At 35.0% G+C, this 9,698-nt stretch overlaps 1 non-coding gene across 1 annotated transcript; it reads left to right on the top strand.

Moving 5' to 3' along the window:
- Positions 1-542: 542 nt before the first annotated feature.
- On the top strand, positions 543-649 carry LOC121229905 (small nucleolar RNA R71). Its single transcript, XR_005927858.1, has one exon. It is a non-coding gene; the product is annotated as a small nucleolar RNA R71 (small nucleolar RNA).
- Positions 650-9,698: the final 9,049 nt, after the last annotated feature.

Below are 9,698 nucleotides of genomic sequence, written 5' to 3'. Positions count from 1 at the left end.
TCCTCAAGGTCCAGCTTTTTCTCTTACTGATAAGGTTGCTGGAAGCTAAGAAGAGGTTGTGCTTTTTTATTTTCTTGACCACCCCAAGAGAAATTGGGATGGTTCCTCCAACCTTAATTATAGTTGTTACTATAAGGGTTATTTTGAAGTCTATAATTGTTACCCATGTAATTGACTTGTTCATTCTTTGTGTTAGGACCAAAGGATAAACATTATGGATTATTCATTCCACCTCCATTTGTATCACTTTGCATCACCAGATTTGCCTTTGTAGACAAATATAAACCATCAATTTTGTTATTAAGAACTTCTATTTGGTTTGATTACATGGTGACTACATCTAGATTAAAACATTGGCTGCTTTCATCGGCTTTGTCCGCATGACTTGCCACTGATAATTATTTAGTGTTATCTCCTCTATAAACTCATAAGCTGCTTCGAATGTTTTATTGTTTAGTGTTTCACTGACTGCTGCATCGATTAACTGCCTAGTCTAAGGATTCAAACCATTGTAGAAGGTCTGAACTTGCAACCATAAAGGTAACCCATGATGAGGACACCTTCTCAATAAGTCATTGTATTTTTCCCATGCATCATATAACGTCTCTAAATCAATCTGCACAAAAGAAGAGATGTCATTCCTCAACTTAGCTGTCTTAGTCGGTGGGAAGTACTTCAGAAGAAGCTTTTCACTCATTTGAGCCTATGTAGTGATGAAACCTCGTGGTTAAGAGTTTAACCATTGTTTTGTTTTGTTCCTCAATGGGAATGGGAACAATTGTAAGTGAATGGCATCATTAGTTGTGCCATTAATCTTGAATGTATCGTAAATTTTAGAAAATTAGCCAAATGAGTATTAGGACCTTCATCTTGCAAACCATCAAACTGAACAACTATTGTACCATCTGAATAGTGTTTGACTTTAGTTCAAAATTATTTGCAGCAATGGTGGGTCGCACAATACTCGATTTAGCCCCAGTCAGAGTGGGCTTGGCATAATCGTACATAGTACGAGGAGCAGGAGCTGCAGGGGCTGTAGAAGGTAGCTGAATATTTTGATTATCGCCCATCTCCTCAGTAATAATGATGTCTTCTTGTTTTCTACTATATTCTGTTGACTTTGCCTTGCTTTTCCATGATTTCTGCGAGTAATACTTTCAATCTCGCTGTTAAAAAGCAATGGTCCCGAAGGGTTTCTTCTATTCATAAACTAAAAGAACCTGGCAGAAGCAAACAAAAGAAAAATTAGAATGTAAAAATTAAATTAAAAAAATATAAATAGGTAAAATCAAATAAAAAAAGGGTAAATTAATAAAATAAAGTGTTTCTAATATTTTAGTCCCTGGGAATGATGCCAAAAACTTAATGTGCCACGAAACTAAATAAAAATACGACGAAGGCAAGTGCACCTATCGATTAATAGTATTGCTACGGTGAGTAGAGATATCGTTTCCACAAGAACTAAAAGTATTAGTAATTACCATTTTCCTATTATTTAGCCAACAAATTGGAGTGATTGGTTTTAAACTAAAATTACTAAATTAATCTAACTAAAAACTCAACAGAGAATAAATCAGAAAAAAAAATCGAAAGATAACCAATGAGAGAGAATACCTAGGAAAGAATCCACCTAGACTTCACCTATTATTATGGATCTGAACTAAATAATTTATCCACTTGGTATATTGATCCGTAGAAATCCCTAAATTATGCTAATATCTCCCTCGAGAGTAAGAACAATTGGCTCAAGGTTGACTAATTAAAATCTCTTTCTAATTAAAACACCTATCGTCACATTAACTCGATTTATGGATTCCCTTATTAGATTTGACTTTAATTTGATAAATTTATGTCGTCCTATTTCTAACATTGCATGCAACCGCACTAAATTGTGCTAGATCTACTCTTAAACATGGACTTTTACCCCATTGAATTAAGCACATTAAACATGAATTAATATCCCGAAAATATTAAAACAAGAGATAAGCACACATAACTGAAAACAAGAATCAAGTATTTATTGTGTAAAATAGAAATTAAATAATAGAATTCATCATAGGTTTCATCTTCCTTAGGTATCTAGGGGATTAGTTCATAATTCTGAATAAAAACATCTCAAAGTTAGAATAACCACAAGAAATAGAGAAACTCATAAAAACTTCAAAATAATTTAAAAAAAGGTCTTCAATATTGATGGAAATCTGCTTCAGAGTTGGCTCTAATGGTGTTCTTCGAGTTGTTTTCTTTAATAATCTTTGATGACTCTCATATCTCTTCTTCTATTTGGTATTTATAGACTTTAGAATGCTCAGAAAGCCTAAAAATTACGTTTTTCCACGTGTTTGAGAAGCATGTTGCAAAATCGACATGGCCTGGCATATGGCCGTGTGTCCAACACGTGTGGCTCACACGACCATGTGTCCAGCCCATGACCGTGTTCATGCGTGTGCTTAAAATAAATGGTTTTATAAAACAATTTTAAAGTGCAAATTTATTACAAGCGTACAGGTCAGTTGTAATATTTATAGTGTTCTAAAGATCGAACCCAAATGAGTTGGCGATTTAGCAATTCCTATTCAAAAGCACGAGAAAGCACAAACAAAGAAATTTAACACTAATTTCTAAATTAACTATCCTAAGGGCTAAATTGTAAAGATTTTAAAAGTACTAAAAATTCACAAACAACTAACAATCGAGTGTTTGTTAGCTTTGATGTGGTTCATTAATCTTTGAACTAAGGTCTTAAACTGTTTGAACTCCCAAAATGGCTCAATTTTACCTCTCAGTCTCAATTTTACCAAGTTAGACAAATTAGTCCGGATTATCTCTCGATCTCACCGATTAACATAGGACTAATGAATTGGTGCCCAACAAGATCTCCTCTTAGTCTCACTTGGCTAGATGTTCCCTTAGGGTCGTCAATCCTAAGTTTTTAGGTTCATTCAATTAATCTAATTTATTACAATTTAGTCCCTCAGCTAAAAATCAACTTACCCACATCTTTATTAACCAACCTTCTTTGGAGTTTAGTTACCCATGTTAAAAACTGAATAAAAAACATAAAAATCAAAACTTTAACAGCCATGAACATTAACCCTAAGGAAAACATAAAATTTGGGATTTTTACTCTTTAAAACTTGAAAGAAAGATAAATGAAGCATCTAATAGTGAAATTGAAAGCTAGAAACATAAAAGGAACAACCTTTAACTGATTAAACATAAAAGAAACTAAAATGCATCAAACTTAAAGATGAAAATTTCATTACAAGAAAGAGAAAAAGATTAAAATTGTAAATAAATCTAGCTACAGTAATAACTAATCTGGCTAACTACCATTAACATTAAGAAGAACAAGAAAATGTGCAGGAAAAGTAAACCCTAAGCTATGGAAAAGAAAACTATTCTAAACCTAAACTAAAAAGCTTTCTAAACATAAACTACATCATTCCTTTCTTTTTCTCGGCCAAAAGTGGCTTTTAATAGTTAATTTTGACCTCAAAATGTTGCCTAAAATGCTATTGGACGCTGGCTTTTGATTAGTGCTTCGGGTGGACAAACTCTACCCCTAATATCATTTTTTTTCTCCACACAATAGAGATATTGTGATACCCTAGTCAGAATACACAACGGGAGTTGTCATGAGGTGGGTATCGCAATACGCTTGTAGCTTGGTTCCAAATCTTCTCCATTTTGAGACTGTCGATGGTATTGCGATACCCTAGCTCCGATATCAAGATACCACAACTTGTGGCTTGAATTCCACTCCATTTGGGCCACCTACATGTCCCTACAACACTCAAACACACATTAGGGTCTCTAATGGCACAATTGGCCATTTTAGATAAAAAAAGAGAGGAAAAAGAGGCAATTTCACAAATCTACTTGTAAAAACTAAAATTATGTAAAAATACTAAAAAGACACTAAAAACACTTGAAAGTAAGCTCTTTAAGTGAAAAAAGATGCCCAATTTGGCACATCAATTTGTGGCAAATCAACTCCCCCATACTTAATTCTTCGTTTGTTCTCAAGTAAACACACAAAACATGCAAAAAGAAAGACAACCCTTAAACAATGAATTTATTTGAGATTTTATGAAAGGACATGCATTATGAACTAAGTTCTTTTATTGTACAAATCCTAATTGATGCATTGTAAACTCATAGTGTAATAGCCTGAATTTTTAGTGGTGTCGGAATGGTGATTCGAAATCACTAAATCTGACAAACGAGTAGAAAATATTATAAATTTAGTAAGTATAAGTTAAATGTGAAGTTAGGAAAATTTTTGAAATAGTGAATAGTGTACTAGGAATAAATATTAAAATAATTAAAATAAAAAAGAGGTATCGAGACCTCGAAGATTTTCAACCGAGCCATAAATATTTTTATAAATATTTATAGAGTGTCATTGAGTTGGTATTAAAGTTTCGTTAGAAAATTTTAACGTTTGGATAGTTAATTAACTAAAAAGGACTAAATTGGGAATAGTGTAAAATTTGTTAAATTGTGATTAAATAGCTTAAGTGACTAAAGTGGAGGATTTAAAAGGCAATTAGACCCAAATTATATGGGCTGGATGGTTGGGTAAAAAAAATCAGCAGAATGTAAGGAGAAACATAGGGATCAAATTGTAAAAACTATAAATTTAAAAAAGCAAAGTGAAAAATTAAAGGCTTAAATTGTGAAATGATAGGAGTTGAATTAAATGCTGGTATGAATAATTTTGCATTAGATCGAGAACCTGAAACAAGTCGAGGAAAAGAAAAAGTAGCCGATTAGTCCCTGAACTTTTACAAATTCTGCAAATCGATCCAGGTAAGTTCATATGGCTGAAATTTAATGATTAAATGTTAATTTCATGAATTATACAATGTATGATGAAATGTACTTATTGTTGAAATGAGAATAAAATAAAAATGTGAAAATCGAATAAATGATCAAATTAAGTGGAACACCGGATTTGATACTTCTGATCAAGAAACAAAGTGATAAGTGGCTACACTTATCTGATCAAGAAACAAAGTGATAAGTGGTTACACTTATCTGATCAAGAAACAAAGTGATAAGTGGTTACACTTATCTGATCAAGAGACAAAGTGATAAGTGGCTACACTTATCTGATCAAGTGATAAAGTGATAAGTGGTAGCTTCAGCTACACTTATCTGATCAAGTGGCAAAGTGATAAGTGGTAGCCTAGCTACACTTATCTGATCAAGGACAAGTGATAAGAGGTCATATGTCAAAGTGAAAGTGAAGTACTCAATTTTCCGTAACCGTTCCTTAATTTTGATCAAGGATGGTAAGTGACAAATGGGCCCAAAGGAATTATGGTAAAAGAATAAGTAGTAGTGAGTTTATACCAAGGAACTCACCAAAGATTGTGGTTGACAGGTAAATTTAGTAATGGTGTATATTGTATAAGTGTACAAGTGTTTGGTAAGATTTATGTTTTATGCCTATGAACTTACTAAGCTTTTCTATAAGCTTACATGTGTGTGTTTATTGTTTTTGTAGATTAACGTATTTATACATTCGGAGGATCGGATCTACATCAAGAATCACACTATCCAGATATACTCCGGTAGTTTATGTTAAGCAACTTTTTGGATTTATATGGCATGTATAGGGAATTGAAGTGAAAAGTAAATTTGAATGTTATGGTTGCGTTAGATATCGACATATATACATGTTTTTAGTTTGAAATGGTTGATTGAACTTCATTAGTATTTAAATGAAGTAGATGAAATACTGGAATGGTTGTGATTTGAAATTTGCAGGGAAGGTTAGACAATTATAAAGGGGTTATATTGAATTTTTTTTAAAAAATTGCAATGGAGCAGTTCTTGGACAGCAGCATTGATGTAACTTTTAAAAATCACCAAAATAGTGGAAATAGAATTAGAAGTTGAGTAGATATGAAATTAAAGCTGAAAGAGTCTACTTTCATATAAAAGAAGTGAGTAAGCAAAAGAATTATATACTTTTAGATATTTGAATTTTAGTGAAACAGGGCAAGAATGTTTTTGAAGTCCCCTGTTCTGACTTTAGAAATTCATTAAAAATTGTACAGAAGGAATTTGAGTTATAATTTATATGTATAGACTCCTTAATGAGTCTATTTTCAGTAGAAATAAGTTTAATCACCATATGAAGCCTTTAATAAGAGATAATTAAATTTTAGTGATGAGTGGTTAGGATAGTCGATTAGTGAAACAGGGGAGACTTCAACTAATAAACTGTACTAATTGGCTAAAGAAAAATTCTGAAAAATTTATGATGAATAGATATATGAGTCTAGTTTATGGAAAATTTACGGATCTAAATTTGAGTTTGTAGCTTGAATTATAATTATTTTAGTGACTGTGTACAGGAGGACAGCTTTATTATGAATGATGAAATTAAATTTGAAAGTAAATTTTTATGCCCCGAACTCTTAAGTTAAGTCAAGTAACGCCTCATGCTCGACTCCGGCATGGTCTCGGGCAAGGGGTGTTACATTTTAGTGGTATCAGAGCCGGTTTAGCCGGTCCTCGGAATATGTGTGAAGTGTAAAGTGTTTAGAAATACATGCCATATAAATCTGTGATAGTGTGATGTGTATGATCCGATCTAATCTTTGTTATTTTTATAGATACTCTCCGATTATAAAGATGTCAAATTACCTGAACGTACTGATCAAGAAGAAGTTAACAGTAGAGCACAGAATTCTGAACAAAGAGCAAGCAGTGATGTTCCGATTTCCCAAATGCGAGAGCATGAATTAAAGAATATGATTTATGGGATTATGAATCAGTGGTATACTGAAATGAGGCAAGAAAGAAATCAGGCTGAACCACCTCCTCCCCCTACTGCTCCATCGATGGTACCCCCGGTTGCTCCTCCACCTTCTACAACGACTGAATCTAGTAAGCGTTCTCCATTGGAAAGGCTTAGAAAACTTGGAGCCGAAGAATTTCGGGGAAGGACTGATGATGATCCCGTCAAAGCTGAATATTGGTTACAGAGTTTGATAAGAATTTTTAAAGAAATGGCTTGCTCACCAGATGACTATTTGAGATGTGCTGTGTCTCTGTTGAAAGAAGAAGCTTATAGTTGGTGGGAGACGATCGAGGCTGTGGTTCCGGCAGAGAAAATTTCTTGGGAATTTTTCCAAAATGAATTTAAGAAGAAATATGTGGGCAGACGATATTTGGATAAAAGAAAAGGGAATTCCTCGACCTACGACAGGGAAATAAATCAGTAGTTGAATATGAAAGAGAATTTGTCTACCTCAGCAAATATGCCCGAGACATTGTATCTACTGAAGAAGAAATGTGTATCCGGTTTGAAGAAGGGTTAAATGATGAAATTAGAATGATGATTGGGGGTAATGAAATACGAGAGTCCGTTGTTCTGTCAGACCGTGCTCAAAAGCTTGAAGAAGTATACAATAGAAAAATGCAGCGGGATCGAAAAAGTAAAGAGCCATTCAAAAGAGGTGCTTCTAAGTCATATTCAGATTTTCCAGTGAAGAAATCTAGAGAAGAAATTAATCGAACTACATCAGTGTCGGGGAGATCGGGCAGAGATAGACCAAGACAATCTGATTTCAGGGTATTCGATAGACCTGTAGCAAGTGTGAGCAGTGTTCAGAATGCTTCACGACCTAAGTGTCAATATTGTGGAAGATATCATTTCGGAGAATGCAGGACTAAGATGGGGGCTTGTTATAAATGTGGGGCTACTGATCATCTTATTCGAGATTGTCCCCGGCTGCAAAAAGATGAAGTGGAACAGAAAGAGATACAGAGAACCATTCCTCAAAGAAGTAGACGTTCGGGCCAGAGCAGTGCTACAGGGACTACCCGTTCGGGTACGAGGGAATCAGTTGGTCGATCAGAGAATAGAGCACCAGCACGTACCTACGCCATTCGAGCAAGGGAAGAAGCTACGGCTCCTGATGTAATTGCTGGTACTTTCTATCTTTATGATGTTATTGTTTATGCATTGATAGACCCTGGATCTACTCATTCATATATTTGCACTATGTTAGCATCTGAAAAGAATTTATTTGTTTAATCCACTGAATTTGATATACAAGTTACAAATCCATTAGGTCATAGTGTGATGGTTAATTTGATATGTCGTAATTGTCCACTGAAAGTGAAAGGCTATGAATTCCCCGCTGATTTGATGTTGTTACCCTTTCGGGAATTTGACATTATTCTGGGGATGGACTGGTTAATGAGACATGATGCGGTGGTGAATTGTCGTGATAAGCAAATCAGTTTGAAATGTCAAACAGGAGATGTAATCTCAGTTGGGTCAGAAAACATGGGCGATACAGTCAGAATTATTTCAGCTCTCTCTGCTCAGAGATTATTACGCAAAGGCAATGAAGCATTCTTGGCTATATCCTTGATACTCGGGGTTCTGATTTAAAGCTCGAACAAGTGCCAGTGGTGAATGAATTTCCTGATGTGTTCCCTGAAGAGTTACCCGGTCTACCACCTGATAGAGAAGTTGAATTTGTAATTGATGTGATCCCCGGAACAACTCCTATATCAATGACACCGTACAGAATGGCTCCAGCGGAATTAAAAGAGTTGAAGGCGCAGTTGCAGGAGTTATTAGATAAAGGGTTCATCAGACCGAGTATGTCGCCTGGGGTGCACCTGTCTTGTTTGTGGAAAAGAAGGACGGTTCTTTAAGACTGTGTATAGATTACAGGCAGTTGAATAAGGTAACGGTAAAGAATAAATATCCTTTGCCTCGTATTGATGATCTGTTTGATCAGTTGAAAGGTGCTGCAGTATTTCCAAGATAGACCTTCGATCTGGGTATTATCAGTTGAAAGTTAAAGAGTGTGATGTGCCGAAAACTGCCTTCCGAACTCGATATGGTCATTATGAATTTTTGGTGATGCCATTTGGTTTAACCAATGCTCCTGCTGCTTTTATGGATTTGATGAATAGAATTTTTCAGTCATATTTGGATAGATTTGTGGTTGTGTTCATTGACGATATATTGATTTATTCAAAGACAGAGTCCGAACATGCACAACATCTAAGGATTGTATTACAGACTTTGCGGGAGAAACAGTTATATGCGAAATTCAGCAAATGTAAATTTTGGCTTCAGGAAGTTGCGTTTTTGGGTCATATTGTATCAGCTGATGGAATAAGAGTGGATCCAAGTAAGATAGCGGCAGTGGTAAATTGGAAAGTTCCAAAGAATGTTACTGAAGTACGGAGCTTTCTAGGATTGGCAGGTTATTATCGCCGATTTGTCAAAGATTTCTCAATGATTACCTTACCGTTGACTCGATTACTACAAAAGAATGTTGAATTTATATGGTCAGACGAATGTCAGCAGAGTTTCGATCAGTTGAAAAAGATGTTGACAGAGGCTCCAGTGTTGACTCAACCAGAATCGGGCGTACCGCTTGTAGTATATAGTGATGCGTCTCTGAGTGGTTTGGGTTGTGTACTTATGCAGTCAGGAAAAGTGGTGGCATATGCTTCCCGACAACTGAAACCGCACGAGAAGAATTATCCTACACATGATTTGGAATTGGCAGCGATCGTGTTTGCTTTGAAGATATGGAGACACTACTTATATGGTGAGAAATGTTATGTGTATACTGATCATAAAAGCTTGAAGTATTTAATGAATCAGAAAGAGTTAAATTTGAGACAGAGACGATGGTTAGAGTTGC

The sequence above is a fragment of the Gossypium hirsutum genome, chromosome A05, assembly GCF_007990345.1.
Source record: "Gossypium hirsutum isolate 1008001.06 chromosome A05, Gossypium_hirsutum_v2.1, whole genome shotgun sequence".
Classification (NCBI taxonomy): Eukaryota; Viridiplantae; Streptophyta; class Magnoliopsida; order Malvales; family Malvaceae; genus Gossypium; species Gossypium hirsutum.
Note: the sequence above shows the minus strand (reverse complement) of the source record. Positions and strands in the feature narration are given on the sequence as shown.